Raw genomic sequence first — 26,968 nt, forward strand, 5'->3', positions numbered from 1 at the left:
GTTAAAATATTTAATGCTATTTTGTTTTATAAAACCACTTTTTTTCTTTAAGTTCTGAGGTTCTATTGTTAAGCAGTGTTATTACTAGTTTTTACCATTTTTTAACTTTGACTACAGAAATAACTGTTTTCACAAACTTTTTACAGCTTTGTGTATCTAGTTTTCAACCTTGACTACTGTTTTAGTTGCTAATGCTGCAGAATGCAAAACACCAGAGATGGATAGGCTTTTATAAAACGGGGGTTTATTTCACTACACAGTTACAGTCTTAAGGCCACAAAACGTCCAAGGTAACACATCTTTGAGTCAGCATGTTTTATATGGCTCCACTGATCAAGGCCCACCCTGAATGGGTGGGGTCACACCTTCATGGGAGTATCCCACCAAAGTCACCACCCACAGCTGGGTGGGGCACATTCCAAGCAAATCTAACCAGCACCAGAACGTCTGTCCCACAAGACCACAAAGATAATGGCATTTGGGGGACACAATACATTCAAACCGGCACATTCCACCCCCTGGACCCCAAAATGACATTATCTTTCCAAATACAAAATACATTCATTTCATCACAATACCACAAAAACTTAAACCATTTCAGTAGCAAAAGTTAAGTACAAAATCCCATCAAAATCAAATATAGGCGTGGTCAGTCCTAAGGCATACTTTTCCTTTAGCTTTGCATCTGTGGATTTAGAACAAGTTATATGCTTCCAATATACAAAGGAGGGACATTCACAGGATAAACATTCCCATTGCCATAAGGAGAAACAGTAAAGAAAACAGGGTTAACAGGACCAAAACAGTTCCTAAAACCTGCAGGACAAACTCCATTAGATTTCAAAGTCTGAGAGTCATTTATAGAACAACGTTGCATCCTTGGGGCTTGAGAGAGCGGGAGCCTAACCCTTCCTAAGGGCCTTTGTGGCAGCCCTTTTCTCTCCAAATGCTTGGGTGAGTGCTCCAACATTTCCACACATTGGGGAGACCACCTTCTCGGCCCCACCCTCCTCAAACATCGGGGCAGCTCCCGGATTCCATTCCATCTCCGGGGCAAACGCTCAACCCCTTCAGAACAGTGGGGTGGCAGCCAGGCTCTCCCAATTCCCTGGAAATGTGCTCCACCCTCTCTGGGACCTGAGGTGGTAAAACTCTTCCAGAGCATCGAGGCGGAAAGCCCGCCCTCAACCTCCAGGGCAAACTCACCCTTTCCATGCGTGTGGGCTGCTCTGCTCTCCCACCCCAAGACCTCCTGACTCCAGACCTCAACCTCCATGGCTCTGTCTTTGAAGAGATTTTTCCTTTAATTTTTTCCTTGTCTGTCTCCTCCAGTCCAGACTGGCAATGCCTCTGTCTATAAAGATCTCGCAAAAATTCTGTTGGCTTTGCATGAAGCACGCAGGGGTCAAAGCCATCAGACAATAGGACTTTCCACAAATCCTTTCTGCTTAACTCCTTTTCCAATCTTGGCTTGTACTGAAATGGCGGCTGGGTTCCATGTTTGGCTACACCCTCATGTTGGTCTGTAGCTTCTGGGATTCCACCCCCTGGAAGCTCGTAATTTTCAGCTTCTGGTCTCTTTGAACCCAAGAGTACAGTTCTAAGTTTATCTCTTTCTGCTCGCATTTTACTATAAGCTTCAAGGAGAAGCCAGGGTATATCCTCCACAGGTAGTCTGGAGATCTCCTCAGCTAAGTATTCCAGTTTGTCACTTTTAAATTCTTCCTTCCATCTGATATCAGGACTCAATTTTGCCAAATTCTCTGCCACTTTAAAACAAGGTTCGCCTTTCTTCCAGTTTACAACAACACATTCATCATTTCTGCTCAAGTCCACATCAGAAGTATCTTTAGAGTCCATATTTCCACAAACAGTCTCTTTAAAGCAGTTTTGGCCTTTTCTATCAAGCTCATCCCAATTCTTCCAGAATCTTCCCCTTATCCATTTAAAAAGCCGTTCCAACATGTTTGGTATTTGCAAACTTACCAAAATCTGTTTTAGTTGCTAATGCTGCAGAATGCAAAACACCAGAGATGGATAGGCTTTTATAAAACGGGGGTTTATTTCACTACACAGTTACAGTCTTAAGGCCACAAAACGTCCAAGGTAACACATCAGCAATTGGGTACCTTCACTGGAGGATGGCCAATGGCGTCCGGAAAACCTCTGTTAACTGGGAAGGCACATGGCTGGCGTCTGCTCCAAAGTTCTGGTTTCAAAATGGCTTTCTCCCAGGACGTTCCTCTCTAGCAAGCTTGCTCTTCTTCAAAACGTCACTCACAGCTGCACTCTCTTCAGTCTCTTTGAGTCAGCATGTTTTATATGGCTCCACTGATCAAGGCCCACCCTGAATGGGTGGGGTCACACCTTCATGGGAGTATCCCACCAAAGTCACCACCCACAGCTGGGTGGGGCACATTCCAAGCAAATCTAACCAGCACCAGAACGTCTGTCCCACAAGACCACAAAGATAATGGCATTTGGGGGACACAATACATTCAAACCGGCACAACTACAGATATAAATTTTCCATTCTACAAACCTTCTGCAACTTTGTGTATCCATCAGGCTTTATCTCACATTCCTATCTATCCATGCTTTCTATCCAGACTTTATTCCACATTCTTAATCAGTCATTTAAGACAAAGCTACTTTCCTTTTCCCCTTAATTAGAAAAACATTCTTTATACCTTCTATACATCATGCTTTTACCACCAAAATCAAACTTATTAGAATGATGCTAAATATTTAAAACAAAACATTCTTTATAGAGAGAGGGAGTCAAAGTTCTCATTATCAGATTCTTTAGTAGAGATATTATTTTATGACACTGGTTTGACAATTTGCACTTTTGTTGATTTTTAAATTGTATTAGTTACTTTTGATGTCCTTCCAGCAATTTTAGATTTTTGCAAGGACCCTTTTGACTAGGTTCTTTTTGACTTCTTAATTTTAAAAACTGATAGGCTAGCATATTTACATTATTATTTTTTAATTGCTTTGGAAGGCTTTATATTAAAGCAGAGATGGAAGTTCTGCATATATTTTTTAAACTGTGACTTTTCTTTTAACTTACAGATTTACCCTGGGATCAACTTAATTAGCCTTACTACATAATAAACTAATTGAAACAAAAGAAAGCAAAGTGAGCATAATAAACAAAAATTACACACTTACCCAGCACAGGGAAAGTCTCAATTGCAAAGCTACCTTAACTCAGATGCATTTGGTGTTTGCCTGTAGCGGGTGTTTCCACCTGGACTTCCCAGTCCCGGTACTCTAGGAAAAATTTCTGGATAGCTGAGGGGAGCTCGACAGCCCACAAGACATGGATTAGGGCATTTGAAAACATGGTTTTAAATAGTTAGGCTCACCTGATCTTTCATTAAATAGAGAAATAAGTTTTCTTTTTGTTAGGGGAGAGGGAAATTTCTAAGTAAGTGACTTGTGGCTTAGAAAATTGTTTTTTATGTTTGGAAACTTTATATCTTTTGTGTTGGGGGTAGTTAAGGGGAGTGACTGTCAAGGCTTTAGGGCAGCTGCACAGTAGGACATTGTCTACACATTGAAGCAGGTTACTGGGATGTAAATTTAGTGTTTGTAAATCAGAGGCTAAACGTTGTTAGGGATGGGATAGGTTTGTTGATGGTAAAACAGCAGGTGACAGTAACTGAGGAGTTCTTGCCTTATTCATTTATCCTCTGGTTATGCCAGGTGTGCATGCTCTGAGTTTGTGCTGCACCCCCCTGCCCAGGAGAGGCAGGCTGGAGCAGGAGATGGGGGAGGGGTGCCCAGGAGGTAAGCAGGCTGTGTGTGGGTGGGGTGAGGTGAGGAGGGGGCAGCAGTGATGGGACAAGAAGAGGGGGAAGGGGTTAATGGTGAGGAGAGGGGAGTGGAAGGGGTTTGAGAAGAGTTATGAGGGGGATGATTTGCAGGGTTAAAGAAGAGAAGCTGCTTAAAGGCTTTTCAGGGTTAACTTTTGTAGAGAGGAAAGCAGAAGACTTAGAAGGATTTTTTTGTGAAGGAGGAGGATTTGGTGGGAGGCAACAGAGTGGCACAAGGATAGCCAGGACTGAACAGTTTAAGATTAGGAGCTACAGACCACTTGTCATTGTGCCAAATAAAATTATTAAGTTCAGTGAGAATTTGCCAGTTGAAAGTGCCATTTTCTGCCTAATGTTTTTGTTGTTCTAAAGGATACTGCAGCCAAATTGTATTGGTTCTACTTCCCCTTTTAATTGGAGTTTAAAAATATGAGGGGGTAGATTTCGGAGGAAATTCAGTTTTGGAGCTATTGAAAAGTGACTGTATATTACCCATGATTATTTAAGAAATGTGACAGGCTTGTGGTTTGTTAGGGAACTTTTGCTCATCAGAGGCTTATGGAGATCACCTGTGAGAGATTCATGGTTCCCTGCTCCTTTAGAGGCTTATGATTTCCCTGGATGAGGCTGACACGAATTGGGGCTATGCTCGTCAGAGGCTTACGGAGCTTGCCCATGGGGAGATTCACAGTTCCCTGCTCCTTTAGAGGCTTATGGCTTCCTTATAGGGAATTTTGCTCATCAGAGGCTTATGGAGATCACCCATGAGACCCCCACGGTCCCCCTGCTCCTTTAGAGGCTTACAGAGGCCACCCAAAATGTTGCTCAAGTGAGACTAACGGCCCAGACCCACACAACACTGCAACAACAAAGCAGGCATCCCTGGTTTGCCATTGGGGGTCAGGAAATGCCTGCAGTCTTTCACCCAAGGCATCCCCCAGGTTACTTTGCTGCAATGGGGAAAGATGCTCACAGAGCATCGGAGAGTTTTGACTGAGTGCTCAGGTTTTCCTAGGCTTATGAAGCCAGGCACTGCATTACAGTGGCCTGAGGCACCACACTCAGGTGAGCTGGGATGTCCATGGGACATTGAACAAAACTCCCGATGGGGGGATCTGGGCAGAAAGACGTCACTTACCTACCAAGGGCCGAATTAGTTGTAGATGTTTGAGAGCCATGAGGGTAAGCTGGCATCACATCAAGGTGGTCTGAGTTGATGGACTCAAGCCACTGAATGCATGGAAACCTGAATGGCTGTGTAGTTCAGGGAACAGAGTTGGCTGGGAGGCTGCCCCATTGCCCTGAGGGGCCAGGAAACTTAAACCTCAGTCAAACCTCTGTCCCGGGTCTTTGGCACCAAATGTTAGGTCCAGAACCATTCAAGAATCCACACAATGCAGTGAGTCATGGTTTAAGTAGAGAGTTTAAGGTTTATTAGAGGAAGAAAGCAGAAGAAAGCAGGTGGCAGCCAGCAGAAAAGAAAGAAAGGAAAAATGGCTCCGGCTCTCTATCTGAGAGCAGCATTTTTTAAAGGAAAAACCCACGTTGGGTGTTGGGGGGGAAGGGTCCTGCTGAGTGTGTTCTGTGCCTCGATTGGGTGAGTGCCTATCAATTTCTAGGCTGATAGGTTGTTAGGATTTTGGCCCATTATTCTTCTTAGAAAAGCAGCTGTGTTATCTATCTAGGGAGAGCAGGCCTTTTTGGTTGTTCATCTTATAGACATATCTGACCTTGCTTTTACCTGCCTTTTGGGGTTGGGGTGCCACTGTGGCTGGAACAGCCTTGAACAGCCTTCATTCTTTAGTTTATGGGGCGCCTATTTTCTGTGAGATAAGCTGTGGGGGCCTCTGGGTTAGAAACTCCTTCTACATGTTAGTTTCTTTCTTTCTGGGATCTGACAATGGCATTGGGGAAAAATACAGTCAATGAAAACTAGAGTCTATATTTAACAGTGACCTGGTAATATGCTTTCACTTATTGTAACAAAGGCGATACACCAAAGCTAACTGTCTATAAATCAAGGGTATAAGGAAGGGTTATGGGATTCTTGGTGATGTTGGTGTTGTCTGAACCTTTCATTGTATTGAATTGTGTTTTTATTTTATTTATTCATCTTTTTTTCTTTTTTTGTCTTTTTTTTCTCCTCTTCCTCTTCTTTGTGCAAGTAATGGAAAAGTCCTCATATAGATTGTAGTAGTGAATGAATTACTATGTGATTATACCTGGAACCATTGATTCTTTACTTAGGATTGAATGTTGAAAAATAAGCAGAGGGTTACATATGCTGGAGAAAATGTGGAGAGAGACATGTGCCTAATCACTGCTGGTGGGGAAATTTGAATGGTGCAGCCCATTTGGAGGGCAGTGTGCTGCTTCCACAGGAAGCTAAGTATGGGGTATATACTTGGAAGAACCAGGGCAGGGACATGAATGGACATTTGCACACTGGCATTTATGATGGCAGTATCCATGATTCAAAATAGATGGAGGTGGCCTAAGGGGACACTAACTGATGAACGGAATGGTGAACTGTAGAGTATACATACAATGGAGTATTGAGTGGCTGCAAGAAAGAATGAAGTTGTGAGGTGTGCAACTAGGTCAATGGACCTTGAAGACAGTATGTTGAGTGAAATATGCCAGAAATGAAAAGACAGACATTATAATGCCTCACTAATATGGACTAACTGTAATGTGCAAACTCTGAGAATTGAATCCGAGAGCATAGGTTATCAGGGGGAAGGCTTATTGTAAAGGTTCCTAGATTATAAGCTCTTACAGTAGTTATATCTACTCCTGAGTTGTAACAGTTGTTTCTAAATTCTGAGATGCTGCATAATTCTGGAACAAAAAGCAAATGAATAATAGTGGGGAGTGTGGAAATGGGATATTTGGGGTGTTCTTTTCTACTTTTATTTTTCTTCTTATTTTTATTTTTATTATTTTTTGGAGTAATGAAATGTTCAAAAATTGATTCTGGAGATGAATGCACAACTATATGATGATACTATGAACAATTGATTATACGCTTTGGATGACTGTATGGTATGTGAGTATATTGCAAGGAAAAAAGGAGCATATATGGAAAAAAACACACAGCTAACATTGTAGTGAATGGTGAAAGACTGAAAGCTTTCCCTCTAAGATCTTGAACACCAAGACAACAAGATAAGAACAACACTGTCAACATTGTGCTGGAAGTTCTGGCCAGAGTGATTAGGAAAGGAAAAGAAATACAAGGTATCCAATTGGAAAGGAAAAAATAAAACTTTCACTATTCAAAGATGACATGGTCCCAAAAATTGACAACAGTGATACTAGAGCCAATAACTGAATTCAGCAAAGTGGCTAGGTAGAAGATCTTCACACAAAGATCAGTCACATTTCTATACACTAGTAATGAGCAGTAAGAGGAGGAAATCAAGAAAAATTTCCATTTACAATAGCAGCTAAAATAATCAAATATCTATGAATAAATTTAACCATCTAGGATGTAAAGTACTTACACATGGAAAATTAAAAAAACTTTGCTAAAAGAAATCAAAGAAGATCTAAATAAATAGAAGGACATTCCATATCCATTGATTAGAAGACTAAATATCATTAAAATATCAATTCTAACCAGAATGCTGTATAGATTCAAAGCAATACCTATCAAAATTCTAATAGCCTGCTTTGCAGAAATGGAAAAGTCTATCATCAAACTTATTTGGAAGAGCAAGGGATCCCAAATAGACAAAAACATACAGAAAAGAAGAACAATTTGGAGGACTCATCCTTCCTGACTTTAAAGCTTTATTACAAAGCTACAGTGGTCAATACAGCATGGTACTGACACAAGGATAGATATATAGACTCATAGGATTTAATTGAGGGTTCAAAAATAGACCCTTACATTATAGCCAGTTGATTTTTGACAAGGCTGACAAGTCACCTCGATTGGGAAAAATAGTCTGTTCATATAATGCTGCTGGGAGTACTGGATATCCATATGCAAAACAATGAATGAGGAACCTTATCTCACACCATATATAACAATTAACTCAAAATGGATCAAATACCTAAATATTAGTACCAGGACTGTAAAAGCTCTAGAAGAAAATGTAGGGAAGCATCTTCAGGATCTTGTGTTAGGCAATGGTTTCTTAGACTTTTCACCCAAAACAGAAGCAGGAACAGAAAAAAATAGGTAAGTGGGACCTCATCAAAATTAAAAAGTTTGGGCAACTAAGGACTTTATTAAAAAAAAAAGTGAAAAGACAACCTTCTCAATGGGATAAATATTGGGAAACTTCATATCCAATAAGGATTTAATATCTAGAACACATAAAGAAATGTGACAGCTCAACAATAAAAGCTCAAACAACCCAGTTAATAAATAGGCAAAAGACATGAATAGACATTTCTCCAAAGAGGATATAACAAATTACTAAAAAGCACATGAAAAGATGCTCAGCATCACTGACTATTAGGGAAATGCAAATCAAAACCAAATGAGATACTATTTCACACCCACTAGAATGGCTACTATTAAAAAAAACCAGAAAGTTAGAAGTGTTGGAGAAGGTATGGAGAAATAGAAACACTCATTAGTTGCTGGTGGCAATGTAAAGACAGTTTGTCAGTTCCTCAGAACAGTAGGTATATAATTACCATATGACCCAGCAATCCCTCTATTGGGTGTATACCCAAAAGAGTTGAAAGCAGGGACTCTAGCAGATATTTGCAAACAAATGTTCATAGAAGAATTATTCAAAATTACCAAAAGATGGAAACAACCCAAGTATCCATCAACTGAAGAATGGATAAACAAAATGTGGTATATACATACAATGGAATATTACTCAGCTATAAAAAGGAATGAAATCCTGTTACATGTGACAACGTGAATGAAACCTGAAGATGTTAATAAGCCAGACAACAAAAGGACAAATATTGCATTATCTCACCGATATGAAATAATTAGAATAAGAAAACTCACAGAGTTAGAACCTAGAATATTGGTTACCAGGGGAGGGTTGGGATAGAAAATGGGTAGGTGTTCCAGTTTGCTAGAGCTGCTGTTATGCAAAATACCAGGAATGGATTGGGTTTTATAAAGGGGGATTTATTAGGTTACAAATTTACAGTTCTAAGGCCATAAAAGTGCCCAAGCTAAGGCATCAACAAGAGGATACATTCAATGAAGAAAGGCCAATGGCATTTAGAACACCTGTGTTAGCTGGGAAGGCACATGGCCGGCATCTGCTGATCCTTTGCTTCTGGGTTCTGAATTCAAAATGGCTTTCTCCAAAATGTCTCTGGTCTTGTCTCTCTTAGCTTCTTCAGCTCCTATGCATCTAAGCATCTAGGTTCCTCTCTTAGCTTCTCTGGAGCAAACTCTAGGCTACCATCTCCAAATGTCTCCAAGCATCTCTCAGCATCTCCACATGTCAGCTTTCAACTGCCATCTCCAAAATGTCTCTCTCAGCTTCTTTTGGGGCATTTTTTCCTCTCTGTTCTCTGTGTGAGCTCTCTTTAAAGTACTCCAGTGATCTAATTAAGACCCACCCTCTAATCTAATTGAGATCCACCTCCATGGCAATATCTAATCAAAATGTTTCACCTACAGTTGGGTGAGACACGTCTCCATGGAAATAACCCAATTGAAATACCCCACAAGATTGGATTAGCACATGGCTTTTGTGGGGGACATAATATATCCAAACTGTCATAGGCTGATATGTAATAAATAGATTGAAAGGAGGGCTAGAACTAGAAAGTGTTGCAGTAATCCAGGCAAGGGATATGCCTTGGACAGGAAGGAGAGTGAAGATGATGGACAGAGGTAAACAAATTTGGGATATATTTTAAAAGTAGAAGAAACAGAGCTTGGTGATGGACTGGACATATAGTATGAGGGAAAGGTAGAAAGGGATTAAGGATGACTATGTTTCTGGATCAACAACTGGGTAGATGCTGGCACTATTTACAGTGTAAAAAGACTGGCATAATCACATGTTTGGGGAGGGGAGAAATGAAGGCTTCCATTTTGGATGTATGAAGTGTGAGCTGCCTGTTAGTCATATTATTAGAGGAAATGTCAGAAAGGTGATTGCATACACAAACTCAGGAGAGAATATTTGGTTGGAGAAACAAATTTTGGATTCATACTTATATAGACAGTATTTAAAGTAGCAAGACAGGATGACATCATGAACAAGTGTAGATAGAAAAAGGCCACCAAACAAGTCCTGAGGTTCTCCATCAATTAAAAAAAGGTTGGGTAGTGAAAGAGGGGTCAAAAAGGAAATTAGATTTTCGACCTTGATGTCAGCAAGAAGGCAGAAGGGGAAGCTCCAAAAATCCATCCCCGAACAGAAATACTGAAAAACAAGCAGAAGCTGTAAGAACCAACTTTCTCAGAACTCTGGAAAAAGGTTTCCAGCAACCAAGCTGAATTCAACAGAAAAGGCCATGTTAAAAGTGTAGGAAAGACTAAAAAGGCGTTCAGGTGCGCCATGCTCCCCGAGGCGGAGCTCGCGGGGGTGAAACTGACACTTTGGGCGGATCTCTATGGGGCCGCTCGTGGCGGCACGTCACAGCGCTCCCAGCACGTCACGCGGCTCAACGCTCCCGGTATAAAGTAAAAATCATTGTTTCTTCTCTGGAGGGTGAACATTTATAGAATTGATTTCACAGATCTGGTAACATGGCAAAAGATGCCCGTCTCATAGAAGCCAATGGAGAACTGAAGGTCTTTATAGACCAGAATCTTAGTACTGGAAAAGTTGTGGTATCATTAGTAGCCATTCATCCTTCTACAGTAAACACCCTTGGAAAGCAACTCTTGCCAAAAACCTTTGGACAGTCCAATGTTAACATTGCACAGCAAGTGGAAACGCAACAGAAAAGGAGAGAAGAATGAAAAGGATCTGAGGCATTTTTCAATGAAGGTTTGTGAGAAGGTTCAGAGGAAGGGAACCACTTCCTATAATGAAGTGGCAGCAGATGAATTGGTGGTGGAGTTCAGTGAGGCTGATAACCATATTTATCAAATGAATCAGCTTATGACCAGAAGAATATAAGACGACAAGTCTATGATGCCTTAAATGCCTTAATAGCCATCAACATTATCTCCAAGGAGAAGAAAGAAATCAAATGGATTGGTCTGCCTGCTAACTCAGCTCAGGAATGTCAGAATTTAGAGGTAGAGAGTCAGAGAAGACTTGAAAGAATAAAACAGAAACAGTCTCAACTTCAAGAACTTATTCCACAGCAAATTGCATTCAAGAATTTGGTGCAGAGAAACCGCCAAGCAGGGCAGCAAGCGAACCGGCCGCCTCCCTCCAACTCCGTCATCCACCTCCCGTTCATCATCCTGAACACCAGCAAGAAGACAGTGATCGACTGTAGTATTTCTAAGGACAAATTTGAGTATCTGTTTAATTTTGACAACACGTTTGAACTCCACGATGACACAGAAGTATTAAAGCGAGTGGGAATGGCTTGTGGATTAGAATCAGGAAGCTGTTCAGCCGAAGACCTTAAAATGGGAAGAAGTTTGGTACCTAAAGCTCTGGAACCTTATGTGACAGAAATGGTTCAGGGATCAATCAGCCTAGTATTTGTCACATCATCAGGTTCAACTTCAAATGGCACAAGGCTTTCTGCCAGTGACTTGATCAATGGTGCAGATGGGACATTGGCCACGAGTTCCAGAGGGTCTCAGTACAGCGGCTCCAGGGTGGAGACGCCCATGTCTTATGTCAGGGAAGATGATGATGATGATGACAATGACTTTAATGAAAATGATGATGAAGACTGATTTTCTTGGCTTGTAGACTCTCCTTCCCCCTTCAAATTCAGCCTCAGGAAAAAATTGTTAGGGAAGAGAAACTTTTTTTTTTCAATGTGGGTTTTTCTGTTTCTTTTTGTCCTACTTCCAAGAAAATATTGGTAAGCTATTGAATTTAGTTATGCACCTCCAATGAGCAAGCAAGGATGGCTTTTCATAGGATTTTTAAAAATTGTGGTGTGGATGTGTGTTTTGACACCAGTGTGCTGATGCAGTGTCTTTATTTACTTCTTAGGATTTTGTGTTTTCATTTTCTATTTTTTTAAATTCAGAGTTCATTTTTGCCCCCTTAACAATTCTTGTTGAGTTGCTGAAGAAATTGTACTTCATCCCATCCTTTTGTGGAAAATGGTACACTGAATGGCCATTTATTTGCAGTGTGTTTTGAATGGTGACACTAATCGATGGATAGCAAGATGACATATCAAGTTTTTATTTTGTTAAATCATGCAGTGTCCAAAGAACCAAGCAAAATAGCAAAGCTCTATTTTTTTAAACATTAAGCACCATAAATTTTATTATGCCTTTATTTTCCCTTAAATTATCTAAACTATCGTGATTCCATCAAGCTTATACTTTTTTTTGCTCTATTTTGCAGCAAATGACAAAGGTTTTTTTGTTTGTTTTTTTTTTTTTGTTTGTTTGTTGATAAAAGTTTATTGCCGTGCTGGTGCAGCTATATAAAGTATCTTGAAGGCTTGGAGTGGTTTATTGCTTATGGTAAATTTTGCCTGATTTCTTACAGGCAACGTTTGGAAACTTTTTATTATATAGTTGTTTACATACTTATAAGTCTATCATTTAAAGACATGTACTGAAACGAATGTTGTATTTGTTTCATAAGCATCTTCCTGTAATCTATTATAAAGCTGAAATTAAATATAGAGTGTTTTAACAGTTTTTTTAACTCAAAATTTGTCATTTTTTAAATTCAGTTTTATTGAGACATACTCACATACCATACAATCATCCATGGTGTACAATCAACTGTTCACAGTACCATACTATAGTTGTACATTCATCACCCCAATCTATTTTTGAACATTTTCCTTACACCAGAAAGAATCAGAATCAGAATAAAAAATAAAAATAAAAAAAAGAACACCCAAATCAACTCCCCCCATCCCACCCTATTTTTCATTTAGGTTTTATCCCCATTTTTCTACTCATCCATCCATACACTGGATAAAGGGAGTGTGGTCCACAGTGTTTTCACAATCACTCTGTTACCCCTTGTAAGCTATATTGTTATACAATCATCTTCAAGAATCAAGGCTACTGGTTTGGAGTTTGGTAGTTTCAAGTATTTACTTCTAGCTATTCCAATATATTAAAACCTAAAATGTGTTATCTATATAGTGCGTAAGAATGTCCACCAGAGTGACCTCTCAACTCCATTTGAAATCTCTCATCCACTGAAGCTTTATTTCATTTCATTTTGCATCCCCCTTTTGGTCAAGAAGATGTTCTAAATCCCACAATGCTGGGCCCAGATTCATCCCTGGGAGTCACATCCTGCATTGCCAGGGAGATTTACACCCCTGGAAGTCAGGTCCCATGTAGGGGGGAGGGAAGCAAGTTCACCTGCCAAGGTGGCTTAGTTAGAGAGAGAGGGCCACATCTGAGCAACAAAGAGGCACTCTGGGGGAGACTCTTGGGCACAATTATAAGCAGGTTAAGCCTCTCCTTGTAGCAACAAGCTTCATAGGGGCCAGCCCCAAGACAGAGGGTTCAGCACATCAAGCCGTCAGTCCCCAATGTTTGTGAGAGCATCAGCAACAATCCAGGTGAGGAAGTCCAACACCTCTGCATTCTCCCCCAGCTCTTCAGGGGGGGCCCAAATATATATTTTTATTCTCCACCCAAATTACTTTAGGATATGTTGCTATTTCATTCTAATCTATACAGACCTACCATAGCTCACTTCCTATTCAAATTTCCATGTAATTGTAGTGTTTGAACAAACTGTAGAAGTTATACTGTTTAGAAAATATAGCTCCTACACCAAATAAACATCTCTTCCCTTGGTCTCACATGAAAGTTGAAGTTTGAACACAGTTAGTTTCAACCTTTACCCTTTGGCCCAATTTGCTCTAGTCTTAACCAGATCTGCTTTATTCATATCTCTAATTGAAGTCTGGGCTCTATTTCAGCTTTTTTTTTTTAACAGTTGCTGTATGCATTAACACTGATATTCTATCTGCCAACCTCTAGCTCTGAGTTTCAGGTGTAACACAGATACCCAATGTTCCAGAGACCAATCAGGTTATACATTAAGGGATCAATATCTCAGAGTTTGGAGATAGCCATTACAATTCAGGAATAATTTGACTGCTTAAGAGCTTGCAATCTAGGGACCATTACAATAATCATCTCCCTGTTAGGTTGTGCTGTAAGATTCAATTCTGAGCTTACACATTGTAGTCATTGCAAATCATGAATACTGCCTCCATAAACACCAGTGTGCAAGTGTCCATTCATGTCTCTGCTCTCAGATCTTCCAAATACATATCCCATAATGAGGTTGCAAGACCTTATGGCCCCACATACTTAGCTTCTTGTGGAGCCACCATGGTGACCTCCAGAAAGGTTATACCATTCTGCCTCCTCATCAACAGTAGATAGGTACATTCCTCTCTCCATGTTTTCTCCAGCACTTTTACCTCTGTTTATATTTTTTCCTACAATCTTATAGAGATATATTCACATAACATACAGCCATCCACAGTGTACAATCAGTTGTTCACAGCATCATTGCATAGTTGTACATTTATCACCACAGTCAGCACTTAAACATATTGATTATTATGAAAAAGTGTGTGTTTTTTGGTGAATAATAAAAAAGATAATAAAAAGAAAAATAAAAATGTCATACAATTCAATATAACAGTAAGGACAAAAAGCAATACCACTGCCAAGAATCCCATATCCCTCCCTTATATCCCCCTCTCATACACATTTAACTTTGGTATATTGCCTTTGTTACATTTAATGGAAGCATATGGGAATGTTACTGTTGATCATAGACTGCAGTTTGCTTTGATTATGTTTTTTCCCAAATGCCATCCCTTTTTCAACACTGCATGGTTGACATTCATTTGTTCTCCCACACGTGAGAACATTTTTATATTTGTCAATCATTTTTAATAGTTTGTTTTTATAAAAAGAAAAAAAGAATTTCAGGACAGGCAGTAGTCTCTTTTAAAATTTATTCACAAAACACTTAACTGCACAGTTGTTCTTAGCTGCCTGTTCTAAAACGATAGTCTATTCATTGAAACACAAATAAACTTTTCTGTAATATTTTATGGAATATAAAGAGACTTTAATTGTTTGACTTGCTTAACTTGGCACTGTTAGTTTTTATTAATAAAACATGCATGGGCATTAAAAAAAGAGAGTAGGAAAGACTTGTGGTGCTTTTACTTACCCTTTCCCAACCTCCTCTTTGGCTTGGTGCAGAAACCTGTTAAGATGGCAGTCCATGCTCCTGTTGTGGGTTCCTGATCCTTGGTTTCAGAGGAAGAAGAGCACACAATACTCACAAACTAGGGTGTACACATGTCTACTCCAATCCATCTGGTGGCCACATAAAGGACTGACCCAAGACACTTGACTCTAAGTCATCTATTCCTAGACTCACCCAGGGGGTAGAAGCACCAGACATGGCTGCAAAAACACCATAAGGGAATGATCAAATCCCAGCCACCTGGGGTGAAAAATCATAGTTGAGAGATACAATACAGAGCCTGGGCACATGAGGGAAAGTTGTGGAGAGTTTCCTTGGGAAGCTGGGGCATTTTGAGCTCCATATATATGGGGGGATTTATAAAACCATGCACATGTCCAGTGCAAGATGCATGCTCAGAAAAGATATAAGGTCCTAAGCTTTCATCTGGGAGTGATCTCTAGGCTCAGTGAAAGCCTGGCTAAGTGCTGAAGGAGATCCCCAGCACAGAGCCAATCATCAAAGACTGGTAGAGTTGTTATTGTTTAAGCTTCTAACATTTGAGGAAATCTGCCATAACATAAGCTGAAAACAATCTAAAGGAGCAAAGACAAGTGACCAATGAGAAAAAGAATACAGTTTATGAAAAAATAACTCAGAAAAACCATTAAACAAATAGAATTCTACAGCCTTCAACAATAAAAAACAAAAAGCCAACAAACCAGGAAACACTAGGGAAGGGGGAATATCAGATTTTCAGAATTAACAAATAAAAATGTTTGAATGTCCATATTTCAACAAAAAATCAATGCATACAAAGAAACAGGAAAAGATGGCCTGTTGAATGGACCAAAATAAAGTGATAGAAACCATCCCTGAGGAAGCACAGATATTGGAATTACTAGTCAAAGAAATTAAGTCAACTCACTTAAATATGTTCAGTGAACTAAAGGAAAACCTGGGTGGAGAATTAAAAGAAACCAGGAAAATGATATATGAACAGAATGAGAATTTAAATAGATAGATTATAGAAAGGAACTGAACAGAAATTCTGTGACTGAAAAGTACAATAAAATGAAATAAAATTCACTTCAGGGGTTCAACAGCAGATTTGACCACCTTAGGCACAAGAAAGAATTAGAGAACTTGAAGCTAGGAAAACAAATTATCCAGAATAAGAAGCAAAATGAAAAACAAAGAATGAAGAACAGTGCCTAAGGGACTTGTGGAGAACCATAAGGTGTGCCAACATACACACCTCCCAGGAGGAGGAGAGAGAGAGGCAGAAAGAATATTTGAAGAAATAATGGACAAAAACTTACAAAATTTTGTGAAAGACATGGTATACACTTCAGAGTATCTAAACAAACTCCAAGTAGGATAAACTCAAAGAGCTCTACATCAAGATACCTTAAAAACAAATTGTTGCATGCCAAAGACAAAGAGCCCTGAAAGCAGCATGAGAGAAGCAATTCATCACATACATGGGCTCCTCATAAGATTAACAACCAGTTTCCCATCAGAGACTATGGATGTCAGAAGACAGTGGGGTAACATTTAATCTGCTGAAAGAAAAAAATACCAACCAAGAAATCTATATCTGGAAAAAATGTCCTTCAAAATCCCAGTATTATGTACTTTTGGTTTGTAACTCCATCTTTTTTCCCTACAGGATTTAAAATACAAATGCACAAGAAATAATTGTAAATTTATATATTGGACACAAATGTATAAAGATTTAATTAATGACAAGAACAATGAGAAGGGGATCAGAGAGGAATAGGTATAGTTTGTGTATAACATTGAAGTGAACATGATTTCAATTCAAATTATATTGAATATATTTATGATATAAATAGTAGTCCCCATGTTAATCACTGAGAAAATATCTAAAATTATATTCACAGAAGGAAATGAGAATGGATTTAAAATGGCTCACTACAAAAGAGCAACTAAACACAAAGCTAGTGAAGGAAATGAGGGACAAAAAGATATAAGATGTATAAAGAACATAAGGCAAATGGCAGAAGTAATTCTGCCTTATCAGTAATAACTTTGAGTGTAAATGGATTAAACTCTCCAAACAAAAGGAAGAGAATGGAGTAAAAAAAAACATGATCCAATTATATCCTTGTTTTGGTTTGCTAAAGCTGCTGGTATGAAGCATACCATAAATGGGTTGGCTTTTAACAATTAGAATTCATTAGCTACAAGTTACAACTCTAAGGCCATGAAAATGTCCAAACTAAGGACAGAAGGATACCTTCTCTGAAGAAAGGCTTCTGGCATCTGGGACACCTCTGTCACCTGGGAAGGCACATGGCTGGTTTCTGCTGGTCCTTCTCTTCCATGTTTTGTTGCTTTCAGCTTCTAGGTTTAGTGGATCTTTCAGGCTCTGTGGGTGTATACTTGTCTCTCAGCTTCTCTGGGGCTTCTCTGGGCTTCTCCTATCTTTTATCCTCTCATAAAAGACTCCAGTAAAAGGATGGAGACCCACCTTGAATGCAGTGGGTCACATCTCAATTGAAATAACCTAACCAAAATGTCCCACCTACAATAGGTCTGCACCTGCAGGAATGGATTAAAAGAACATGGCCTCTCTGTGATACATAACAGCTTCAAACCACCACAATGCTATTTACAAGACACTTGGCTTACAACCAAAGAAACAAATAGGTTGAAATTAAAAGGATGGAAAAAATTTCATGCAAATAGTAACTAAAAGAGAAGTGAGGTGGCTATACTAATATTAGACAAAATAGACATTAAGTCAAAAACTGTCACAGCAGACAAAGAAGGATGTTATATACTGATAAAAGGGTCAATTCATCGGGAAGATACAGCAATTATAATGATATATGCACCCCAAAACAGCACCAAAATATATGAAACAAACATTAATAGAATTGAAGGGAAAAACAGATCATTTTACAATAATAGTTGGAAACTTCAATACAGCAATTTCAATAATAAGTAGAAAATCTAAACAGAATATTAATAATAAAGAAAGGACTTGAATGATGCTATAAACCAACTAGACCTCACAGACATATATGGAACACTTCACTCAACAATAGCACATGGATCATTATCCAGGAAAGACAAAAAGTCAGGTCACAGAACAAATGTCAATAAATTTAAAAACATTGAAATCATACAAAGTATCTTCTCTAGACACAATGGAATGAAGCTAGAAATCAACAATAGAAGGAAAACTGTGAAATCAAAAAAGAAATGGAAATTTAACAACACATTCTTAAACACCAAATGGGTGAAAGAAGAAATCATAAGGTGTATTTAATTAGGGTTCTCCAGAGAAACAGAACTAAGAGAATTTATATATGTAAATACTATGAGAAATAGAATTCTTTCTGACTGCTGAAATCATCAGTTCTTCCTTTAAGTCTTTTAGCTGATTTCAATGAGATTTCTCTCATTGGTGAAGGCAATCTACTTTGTTGATTGTAGATGTCATCATCCATAGATACAATAAACTGAATAATGATTTAAATCCATGAAATGCCGTCACAATAACAATCAGAACCAGTGCTGGTTTGACCAAACAACTAGACACCAAAACCTGGTGATAAATGAATTTTGCCATCATAATCCACCCTGTATCAACTTTGCATCCATAAAAATCTCCTTAATCCATACCGAATCTCTAAATAAACAATAACAGTCATACTTTTCCCTACCATAATTCAACATTACCTTATGTTCTGGTTTGCTAATACTGCCATTGTGCAAAATATGAGAAATTGATTGGCTTTTATAATGTGGGTTTATTTGGTTACAAGTTTACAGTCATAAGGCCATAAAAGTGTCTGAACTAAGGTATCAGCAAGAGGATATGTTCACTGAAGAAAGGCTGATAGCATCTGGAACACCTCTGTCAGCTGGGAAGGCATATGGCTGGTGTCCACTTTTCCTTTGCTCCAAGGTTGCATTTCAAAATGGCATTCTCCAAAATGTCTCTGGGCTTGTCTCTCCTAGCATCTTCAGCTCCTGTGCATCTAACCATCTGGGGGTCCTCTCTTAGTTTCTCTGGACCAAACTCTGCATTAGCATCTTTTAGCTTAGCATCTCCAAACATCCTTCTGTCTGCATCTCCAAGCATCAGCTTTCAATGGCCATTTCCAAAAGTCTCTCAGCTGCTCTTATAGGACTCCAGTGATTTAATTAAGACCCACCCTGAATAGGCAGGGTCCACTTCTCCATGGAAATAATTTAATTAAATGTGTCCACCCTAATCAACAGACTAATCAATCTGCCCCCACTAGATTGCATTAAACTTGACTTTTCTGGGGGACACAGTCTATCCAAACCAGCACATCCTGTTACAAAATCCAGATAATGAAACCACAAGAAAATAAAATTACAGACCAATATCCCTTATGAATGTAGATGCAAATGCCCCCCCCCCCCCCCCAAATTCTACCAAACTGAATCTAACAGAAAATTTAAAGATTTTACACCATGATTAAGTGGGATTTATTCCAAGAATGTAATAGTGGTTCAACCTAAGAAAGTTAATCAATGTAGTACACCACATTAATTGAATGAAGGAAAAGAAACACAAGATCATCTCAATGCAGAAGAGGCATTTGACAAAATTAAGCACCTTCCATTTAAAAAACACCCAGGAAACTAGGAATAGAGAGAACTTCCTCAACATGATAAAGAGAAATTTTTTAAAACCCCTGAGCTAATATCAATACTCAATGGTGAAAGACTGAGTGCTTCCTCCCGAAGATTAGGAAAAAGAAAACAATACCCATTTTCACCACTGCTATTCCACATTTTACTGGAAGTTCTAGACAGAGCAATTAAGCAATAAAAATAAATAAAAGGCATCCAAATTGGAAAAGAGGAAGTAAAACTTTCTATTTGCGAATAGCATTATCCTTTATACAGATAATCCCAGATAATCCACTGGAAAACTAGTAGAGCTAAAAAACAAATTCAGCAAAGTTTGGGGTAAAAGATAAAAATTCAAAACTCAGTTGTGTTTCTCTACACCAGAAATGAACAATCTGAAATGGAAATTAGGGGGAAAAATTCCATTTACAATAACATTTAAAAGAATAAAATATATAGGAATAAGTTAAACCAAGGAGGTAAATAATCTGCGAACTATAACTACAAAACACTGCTGAAAGAAATTAAAGACCTAAACAAATGGCAAGACATCTCATTTTCCTAGATTGGAAGACTTTTTTTAAAGTGTCATTATTACCTAAAGAGATATATTGCTTTAGGTATATATTATATATTAGATATATCTCTATATATCAATGCAATCCCTATCAATCTAGCATACTTTTCTGAAGAAATGAAAAATCCAATCCTGGAATTCTTATTGAAGTGCAAGGGGACCCCCAAAAACAAAACAGTCTTGAGGAAGAATAACAAATTTGGAGGATTCACACTTCCCAATTTCAAACTTACTACAAAGGTACAGTAATCACAACAGTGTGGTATTCACATAAAGATAGACTTATAAACCAATTGAATAGAATTGAGAGTCCAGAAATAAATTCACATGTTTATAGCTAATTGGTTTTTGACAAGGGTGCCACAGATATTCAGCGGGGAAAGAATAGTCTCTTCAACAAATTGTGCTAGGAAAACTGGCTGTCCACACACACAAAAAGAAGATGAACCCTTACCTCATACCATATGCAAAAATAAACTCAAAATGGAACAAGAACCTAAATATAGGAGCAAAACCATAAATCTCTTAGAAGAACATATAGGGGAAAATTTCCATTGCCTTTCATTTGGCAATGATTTCTTGGATATAAAACCAAAAGCATGAGCAATAAAAGAATAGATAGGTAATTTGAGCTTCATCATAATAAAAAATTTCTGTGCATCAAGGACATTATCAAGAAAGTGAAAAGAAAATACAAAACTGGAGAAATAGTTGCAAATCATAGTTGCAAATCATGTATCTGTTAAGGGTTTAATATCCATAATATATAAAGAATCCCTATACCTCAACAACAAAATGACAAACAACCAAATTAAAAAACAGGCAAAGTACTTGAATAGACATTTCTCCAAAATGATATATAAATGACAAATAAGCACATGAAAGATGCTCAACTATCATTTGTAATCAGGGAAATGCAAATCAAAACCATAATGAGATACCACTTCACACCCATTAGGATGACTAACAACAAAATGGAAAATAACAATTGATGAAGATGTGGAGAAATTAGAACCTTTGTGCATTGATTGTGGGAATGTAAAATGGTGCAGCCACTGTGGAATATAGTTTGGAGGTTCCTCAAAAAGTTAATCACAGAGAGGACTGTGAGAAGATGGTTGAGTAGGAAGCTCTAGGAATCAGTACCCTTATGAAAACAACTATTGAACTGGCAAGAACTATGTGAATCAACCACTTTGGAACTCCAGAATCTAGGAGAACATTATGCTGCATCCAGGGAAGAGGAGGAGGAAGAGGCTGGTAAATTGTTATAAAGATTGATAAATGTCACCCTCCTTCCAGTGTCTACCTTGTCCCTCCCTAAGCCTCATGGCAGGCACCAGTGGGGACTGCAGCCTGGGCTTCTGGCATATCTTGCAGGTGCCAGGGTGGGGCTTAAAATAGTCTTCCAAATTCTGGGGATATGTGGTTTGATCCCAGATCTCTACCTTTGATTGGCTACTTCAGAGGGTTGGCATTGTTCAACCCCCCTTGGACAAAGTTAGGCCAGGAATCTTAAAGACAGGCAACTTCCTCAAAACTAAGGAAAACAGTTAAAGGGCTGAATTAACTGGGCAAGTGTTGAATTAAGAAAATGCAGTTTCACAAGCCTTGCTGGCCCCTCCACCTCCACAACACAGGGTGGACTCACTTTGCATTCCTATTGTCCTGCTGCAGAGGGAGCAGAGTGGGCCCTGTGTGCATACTGGGGTGGATGTATATCAGTGTCAATCTACCCTGTGGAAACCTGAGTGAGGGAACAGAGGCTTGCCCTCCTAGAGTTTGTCCTCAGGGCAGAGAAGCCTCTTGCAGACAGATGGGACAATGTGAGAAACAATTAAGTTGAAGCAGCCTAGGGCAAAGGATTACCTGCATTAAGTCACTGGAAAGAGCACCCAGGAGGGGGGAAGAGGTCTGCTCCAAAGGGAGTGGGGGTTGTTCTCTCAAATCCCTGTGGACTGTAAATGGGGAATTCATGGGGCCTCCAGTGAGCACAGGCACAGGAGAACAGGCTCCCTGGCTCTGGCTCCATGTACACTCAGATAGGACCCAGAGGACCCTGCATTTCCTATGTGCCTTGAGCTGATGAGGCTTGATAAGAGGGCTGATCTCTGAAGGAAACAACCAGGCAAAGCAGAGCCAATTTGCAAAGAGTGAAAGGTGATTTTTGCCTTGGTTTGTTTGTTGTGATTAACTACTGGCATTCAAGAAAATCTCTGTCATATCACTAGTTGGATACAAACTTAAGGGGCAGCCCAGAGAATAAATCTCAGAGATAACAGTTTCAAATATTAAAACATACAGTGTGCAACAAGACTAAAAGATAAATAAAGAAATAGGAAATGATGATCCATTCAAAGGAACAAGATAAAAAATCCAGAAATCATCAATGAAGTGGACCAGACTTTGGACTTACCAGACAGAGATTTTAAAATAATATCCTCAATATGCTCAAGGAGATAATGGAAAACAAGGAAGAAAAACTAAAGGATTTGAGGAAAACAATGAATGAAAAATATGGGAATCTCTCCAGAGAAATAGTGGAGTTAAAAAATGCAAAATCACAATAAATAAAGTGAATATTTCCTAGATGGTTTCAACAGCAGGTTGCAGGTGACAGAAGAAAGAATCAGTGATCTCAAAGACAAGACAAATGAAATGATTCAATTTAAGGAGCAGAAAGACAAAATAATAAAAAAGAACAAACAGAGCCTAAGGGATATGTGGAACACCATCAACCAATTCAATATATGCATTATGGGGGTTCCCAGAAAAAGAAGAAAGAAAGAAAGGGACAGATGGAATATAGAAAGATGTAATGGCAGAAAACTTTCCAAATTTGATGAAAAACATGAATAGACACATTCAAGAAGGCAAACAAACCCCTATCAGGATAAATTCAAAAAGAACCATGCCAAGCACATAGTAATCAAATTATCCAATGCCAAGGAAAAGGAGAGAGTCTTGAAAGCTGCAAGAGAAAAGCAACAAGTTATGTACAAGGGGATCTCAATAAGATTACATGATTTCCCATCAGAAACCATGGAGGCAAGAATGCAGAGGTATGAAATATTTAAAATGCTGAAAGAAAACAATTGTCAACCAAGAATATTATATCTTATAACAATTTTCTATAAAATATGAAGGTGAGATTAAGATATCCCCAGACAAATACATCTGAGTGAACTTGTCACTCCTAGATGAGCCCTATAACAATGCTAAAGGAAGTTCTTCAGACTGAAAGGAAAGGACACTAGAAAATAGATCAAAACAGCATATAAGAGGGCAGAGCAAGATGGCAGCATGGTGAGGCGTGGAATTTAGTTACTCCTCTAGGGCAGCTGGTAGATAGCCAGGAACTGTCTGAAATGACTGTTTGGGGGACTTCTGTGACTGGACACACATTGTACACCAGTCTGGAATGGGTGGACTGGCTGAGATTGCAGCAAAGAACCATAAGTTTCCATGGCCAGGAGGCTGGTGCCCTTCTCTCACTGGCATGGCAGGCTGTCTAGGAGCTGGTTCTCTGAGGAAAAAGAAGCAGTCTCTGCTGGGAGCTAGGAGGCTGACTCAACAATGCTCCAATTGCAGAATTAATAAATTTTAACTGCTGAATAAAAGCTCTGAGCACAGGTAAATCAAGAGCAAGCCAGAAAGGATCCAGGAGGTTTTACCCGGGCAGAGAGGATGCAGGGCTAACAAAACAAAACAAAAAAAACAGAGACTTTTGGAGTTGGAGGGACTGAAAAATATTGGAAAAGGGCTAGGCCCTAAGGAAAAGGAGTATAAAAAACAGTTATAAACTCTGGCTCTTGATTGGCAAACCTGGAGAGCTGGGGTCCAGCTTGGAAAAGGGGTTTTCTTTTATTTTCTTTCTTTCTGTTTCTTTTCTTTTTTTTTTTAAATTTTCAATAGCCCATTAGAGCTTCCAGAACTCTTGAGTCAGCACTGCCCCAGGCAAAGGTGGAATAAAAGTTGTCTGAGAGTAATTAGTCAGGTGAAGGAGGTAATTCCCTAAAAGGGTGTATCTTTACCTAGTCTCTACTGGGAGCAAGAGAAAGAAGCTCAGTCAAGCTACAACTGTGGCTTTAATCCTGTCAGAGAGGAGATAGGGCTGTCAGAAAAAAATAAAATGGAATAAAATAAAAAAGAATAAAGGCAGAGGCTTGGAGTCAGTTGAGCTCAGAGTGCTGGAAAAGGGCAGTACCCCAAGAAGGGGAGTGTACAGAGCTAGGTACCAACTCCAACACTTGACTGGCAAAACCTGGGGGCTGGGGAAAGTCACTGGAAAGGGATTTATTTTTTTTTCTTTTTTTTTAAAGCTTTTCTTCTTTTTTAAAAACAACTCAAAAGCTCACTAGAGAAAGTCTCAGATGTTTTCAGTTGGCAGCTGGACCCAGGCAAAGGTGGAGCTAAGATGTCTGGGAGAAAATACCCTAAAGGGCATAAATTCCCCAAGAAAAAGGGTTGGGGCCAGCTCAAGTAGTGGCCCTTCATCAGAAAAGTCAGATCCCACAGGCAGGAAAACAGAAAGAGCTTGAGGCAACCATGCCCCTGGCAGGAACACAGGCTGCTGAGAATTAGAGGCACCACATTTCTTTATGCCAGTGAGGAGTGGCAAGCAGACAAGCACCACCTGCTGGAAAGGATGGGAAAAGAACAGAGTCTAGAGAATTCAAGGGATGGCCTGACAACCTTCTGGGTTTCATTCTAAAGGAAACTTGATATGGATTACCCCCTCTTCTTGAGACATGGGACTCTCTGGATGGGGAAAAGCTGATTGGGGTCGATCATATTTGGGGAGACCCCCACAGAAAAAGGTTACACATATACAGGGCAAGAACCAGAAAAACAAGAGCTCAAAAAATTCTGATCAATTAAACAGAAGCTATACTAGAGGTCTAGAAAAAGTTGAAGGGAACACCAAGGACAGATACAGAAAGAAGGTGACCAAAAAGAAAACACTAGAAAAAAAGAGTGAAAAACGATATACAGAATAAACTAATCAAGAAAATCAGATGCCTAAACAGCAAAAATAATGAATCATAATAGGAAGCATGGGGATATGGACAAGCCAAAGGAACAAACTAACACTTCAACTGAGATAAGGTGTTGAAACAACTAATTAAGATGTTCAAACAAATCTTCTAAATCAAATGGATGAGCTGAAGGAAAATGTGGCAAAAGAGGTAAAGGATAAAAAGAAGATACTGAGTGAACCAAAAGAAGAATTCATAAACTTGAAAAATATGGCAGAACTTATGGGAATGAAAGGTACAATAGAAGAGATGAAAAACACAATGGAGACATACAACAGCAGACTTGGAGAGTCAAAAGAAGGGATCAGTGAACTAGAAGACAGGAAATCTGAAATCATACAGACAAGAGAACAGATAGTGAAAATTATGGAAAAATATGAGCTGAGTCTTAGGGAACTGAATGGAGACATGAAGTGCACGAATATTCATGTTATGGGTTTCCCAGAAGGAAAAGAGAAGGGAAAAGGAGCAGAAAGAATATGGAGTAAATAATCACTGAAAATTTCCCAACTCTTATGAAGGACAGAAAACTCCAGGTTCAAGAAGTGCAGTGTACTACACAAGGAAAAGTTCCAAATAGACATATTCCAAGACACTTACTGATCAGATTGTCCAATGTCAAAGTCAAAAAGAGAATTCTGAAAGCAGCAAGAGGAAAGTGATCTATCACATACAAGGGAAGCTCAAAAAGACTATGTATGGTGTTATCTGCAGAAACCAAGGAGGCTGGAAGGCACTGGTATGATATATTTAAGATACTGAAAGAGAAAACTGCCAACCAGAGATTCTCTGTCTTGCAAAACTGTCTTTCATAAATGGGGGAGAGTTTAAAATATTTTCACACAGATACTGAGAAAGTTTGGGAAAAAGAGACCTGCTCTGTAAGAAATACTAAAGGGACTGCTACAGGCTGATACAAAAAGACAAGAAAGAGAGGTTTGGAGAAGAGTGTAGAAATGAAGACTATCAGGAAAGGTAAAAGGAAAGAGAGGAAAAAAATAAGATGTTACATATAAAATACAAAGGAAAAAATGGGAGAAGAAACTATTGCCCTTATAGTAATAACATTATATGTCAATGGATAAAACTCCCCAATGAAAGGGCACAGACTGGCAGATTGGATTAAAAAACAGGACCCATCTATATGCTGTCTACAAGAGACTCAGGACACAAAGACAAAAAATAGTTTGAAAGTGAAAGGTTGGAAAAAGTTACTTCATACAAACAAGAAACAGAAAAGAGTGGGGGTAGCTATATTAATATTGGACAAATTAAACTTCAAGTGGAAAACAATTAAAAGAGACAAAGAAGGACACTCTATATTAATAAAAGGGACAATTCATCAAGAAGTCATAACAATCATAAATATTTATGCACCAAGCCTGAGTGCCCCAAAATATATGAAGAAAACACTGACAACTCCAAAGGGAGAAGTAGACACTGCTACAATAATAGATGGAGACTTAAATACACTGCTTTCATCAATGGATAGAATATCTAGAGAGAGGATCAATAAGGAAACAGAAATGTTGAATTATATGATAAATGAAATAGACTTAACAGACATTTATAGAACACTATACCCTGTACAACAGGATACAC

The 26,968-nt window shown here is 38.9% G+C and overlaps 1 protein-coding gene and 1 pseudogene across 1 annotated transcript in view; one reads left to right on the plus strand and one right to left on the minus strand.

The window, feature by feature from the left end:
* The window catches only part of ARHGEF9 (Cdc42 guanine nucleotide exchange factor 9), a 350,651-nt gene that overhangs the window by 199,944 nt on the left and 123,739 nt on the right, over positions 1-26,968 (minus strand). The window lies entirely within an intron of this gene.
* Positions 10,516-11,631, plus strand: LOC119522705 (annotated as a pseudogene).

Source organism: Choloepus didactylus, chromosome X (assembly GCF_015220235.1).
Source record: "Choloepus didactylus isolate mChoDid1 chromosome X, mChoDid1.pri, whole genome shotgun sequence".
NCBI classification, from domain to species: Eukaryota; Metazoa; Chordata; class Mammalia; order Pilosa; family Megalonychidae; genus Choloepus; species Choloepus didactylus.